The sequence below is a fragment of the Mustela putorius genome, unplaced genomic scaffold, assembly GCF_011764305.1.
Source record: "Mustela putorius furo isolate JIRA1106 unplaced genomic scaffold, ASM1176430v1.1 tig00000083_pilon_pilon_pilon, whole genome shotgun sequence".
In the NCBI taxonomy this organism is placed as follows: domain Eukaryota; kingdom Metazoa; phylum Chordata; class Mammalia; order Carnivora; family Mustelidae; genus Mustela; species Mustela putorius.
In genome coordinates, this window is record NW_025421273.1 from 3,521,522 (window position 1) to 3,525,065 (window position 3,544).

The window sequence follows — 3,544 nt, forward strand, 5'->3', positions numbered from 1 at the left end:
AAAGTCAGTATTTTAATGAATTAGTTTTCAGTTCCCTTTACATTTAATTTTCAGAGGAAGTTGTAAAGTTAGAGAGCTCTAGATGCCAAATATTTTCTACTTAATCTGGGAGAAAATAATTGTATGAATTTGGGATTCCATAATTAAAAAGAAATCAGCCTGAAACCGATAGTATTTATAACAAGGCTTCAGGATATGAGGTTAATATACACAAGTCAATTGCTTTTTCATATACCAGCAATGAACAAGTAGAATCTGAAAGTAAAAACACAATATCATTTATATTAGTACCACCAAAAATGAAACACTTGTTTTAAATCTAACAAAATAAGTATAAGATCTGCATTAACTACAAAATTTTGTTAAAATAAATCATAAGTAAGTAAATGCAGAGATAACCCATGTTCATACATAGGAAGACCAAATACTGTTAAACTGTGAGTTCTTCTAAACTTGATCTTGATCAATGCAATCCTAATCAAAATCTTGGCAAGTTATTTTGTGGGTATTGACAATTTGACTTTAAAATGTATATGGAGAGGCAAAAGACCCAGGACTAAAAAAGCTAACACAATACTGAAGGAGAAGATAAAGCTGAGGAATGACACTACCAGACTTCAAGACTTATTATAAGCTATACTAATCAAGACAGTGTGTTATAGATAAAAGAATGCACAGATCAATAGAACAGAACAGAGGGCCCAGAGCACATTTTCATGAATATAGTCAACAGATTTTTTACAAAGAAGCAAAAAGATCATCTTTTCTAATATGGTGCTGCACCAACTGGGCATTCACAGAGGAAAAAAAAAAAATCTAGACACAGAGTTTATATTCTTCACAAATGTTAACTCAAAATGGGCCACAGACTTAAATGTAAAATACAAAACTACAGAACTCCTAGAAGGTAACAGGAGAAAACCTAGATGACCTTGGGTATGGCAATGACTTTTAGATATAATGCCAACAGCGTGTTCTATTATTAAAAAAAAAAATTGATAAACTTGACTTCCTTAAAATGAAATTGAATAATGTCTGCTGTGAAAGCTACTGTTAACAGCATGAGAAAGCAAAACACACAGTGGGAGAAAATATTTCCAAAAGACACACCTGATAAAGAGCTATAATTTGAAATTTACAAAGAACTTTTAAAACTCAGCAGGAAAAAAATTAAAATAAAATAAATAAAAGAAAAGAAAAAACTGAAAATGGCTGAAGACCTGAACAGACACTTTATCAAAAAAGAAATATAGATGGCAAATAAGCATATCAAAAGATGTTTCAGCTCACATGTCATCAGATATATGCAAACTGAAGCCACAATATCATATTATTACACACCTATTAGAATGGCCATAATTTGGAACACTGATCATACTAAATGCTGGAGAGGATGTGGGACTACAGAAATTCTCATACACTGCTGGGAAAAATGCAAAATGGATGGCATGGCTATTGTGGAAGATAGTTTGGCATTTTTTTACAAAACTAACATACCTTTACCATATGATCCAGGAATTGCATTCCTTGATGGTTACATAAATGAGTTCAAAATTGATGTCCACAAAAAAAAAAAAAAAAAAAAAAACCAGCTAATGGATATTTATTTTTAGCAGCTTTACTCATAAGTGCCAAAACTTGAAAGCAACGGAAATCTTTAGTGGTGAACGGATCGATAAAGTGTAGTATATATAGATGCTGAAATATTATTCAGCACTAAAAAAACAAAACAAACAAAACAGAACAAAAAAACAAAAACCCACAAAAAACAAAACAAAACAAAATAAAACAAAACCTATCAAGCCAGGAAAAGACATGAAGGAAACTTAAATCCATATTACCAAATAAAAGAAGTCAATCTGAAGCTTTGCGCAGTGGCAGTATCATAGCCAATGAGGTTTATCCGAGGCGCAATTATTGCTAATTGAAAAGAAGTCAATCTGAAATTACCATATTCTCTTGATTCCAACTCTGTGACATACCAGTTAAGGGAAAACTATGGGAGCCCTAAGAAGGTCATGGTTTCCAGGACTGGGAATAGAGGAGGAATAGGATGGGAGGATAGAGGATTTTAATGTCAGGGAAAATACTAGGCATCATAATATAATGGTGGAGATATTTCATTTTATTTTTTGTCCAAATTCATAGAATGTATAACCTAGAGAATGAGCCTAATGAAAATTGTGGATTTCAGGTGATTATGTTGAGTCAACATACATTTATCAGTTGTAACAAATTGGGAGATGTTGATTGTGTGGGAGGTTATAAATGTGTTGAGACAGGAGATACATTGGAAATCTCTATAACTTCTACTTAAGTTTGCTGGGAATGTAAAACTGTTCTTAAAAATAGTCTTAAAAAAAAAAAGGAAAATAGCTAGTCAAGGTGCTTAACCCTATTCTTTTTTTTTTTTTTTTTAAAGATTTTTATTTATTTATTTACTTGACAGAGGGAGAGACAGATTACAAGTATGTAGAGAGGCAGGCAGAGAGAAAGGGGGAAGCAGGCTCCCCACCAAGCAGAGAGCCCGACACCGGGCTTGATCCCACGACCCTGAGATCATGACCCAAGCCAAAGGCAGAGGCCCAACCATTGAGCCACCCAGGTGCCCCGGTGCTTAACCCTATTCTTGAAATAGAGAACTGTTTTAGATAAAGCAGTATATTTCAAAATAAACATATGATTATTTGACGAAATAGATTACATTTTCTGTTCCGTAGAAAGGGCTATTCAGGCTTATTTAATTTGGGGACAGATTATAAAATCGACTTGTGCACATCAAGAAACACAGAAAGTAACATGAACACACTCTTGACACATATAAGCATATAATTACTCTTACCAGGTGAATTCAATAATCACACTCACAAACTGCAGATGATTAACATGCTGAAAGCTTATTACTGTTTATGGGCTAACCATCAAAGGAAAACCTTGGCAAATGAGCTTATTTGTGTTTCTTTAACATCTGTTGCTAAATATACCTACTTGTTTGAAACATAGCTTTTTTCACTTGTTATGTGGACAAGTGATGTCCCAAAGAAATTAGGAATATAAAATATTACAACTAATACTCAAATTTGGTATTCATTTTATTTCATAGAAATTACTATGTTTTTTACAGACTGAAGGGTGGTACTTTACACAGATATAGATTGTGAGACAAATATTTCGAGTATTTAATGTCCTATTTTGAAAATAGTAATCAAGTTTGTATCCTGGAAAATTATGCTATGTGCAGAATTTTGGAAGTATAATTTTGATTCACCTATCATGCTAAATTTAATATTATATACAGCAATACCAAACAATAATTAAGTGACATTGGTTGATGAAATCATTTTAAAACCACATAAGAATTTGCAGAATCCTGCCCATGAATATTTTACAATCAATAATGGGTGATCCTTTGTACCTTCCTGCAATTTACCCTGCATTTGACTTTTAAATTTTCAGGTCTTAAAATAAAAGCTATTTACTTTTAAATATCTAGGACATAATCATACTGAAAGGCAATTTACATTATGCCATAATTTTCTTTCTT

General features: G+C 32.4%; 1 pseudogene; it reads left to right on the forward strand.

Annotated features, from left to right (window-relative positions):
- Positions 1-1,863: 1,863 nt before the first annotated feature.
- LOC123391233 lies at positions 1,864-2,017 on the forward strand (annotated as a pseudogene).
- The last annotated feature ends 1,527 nt before the right edge of the window (positions 2,018-3,544 follow it).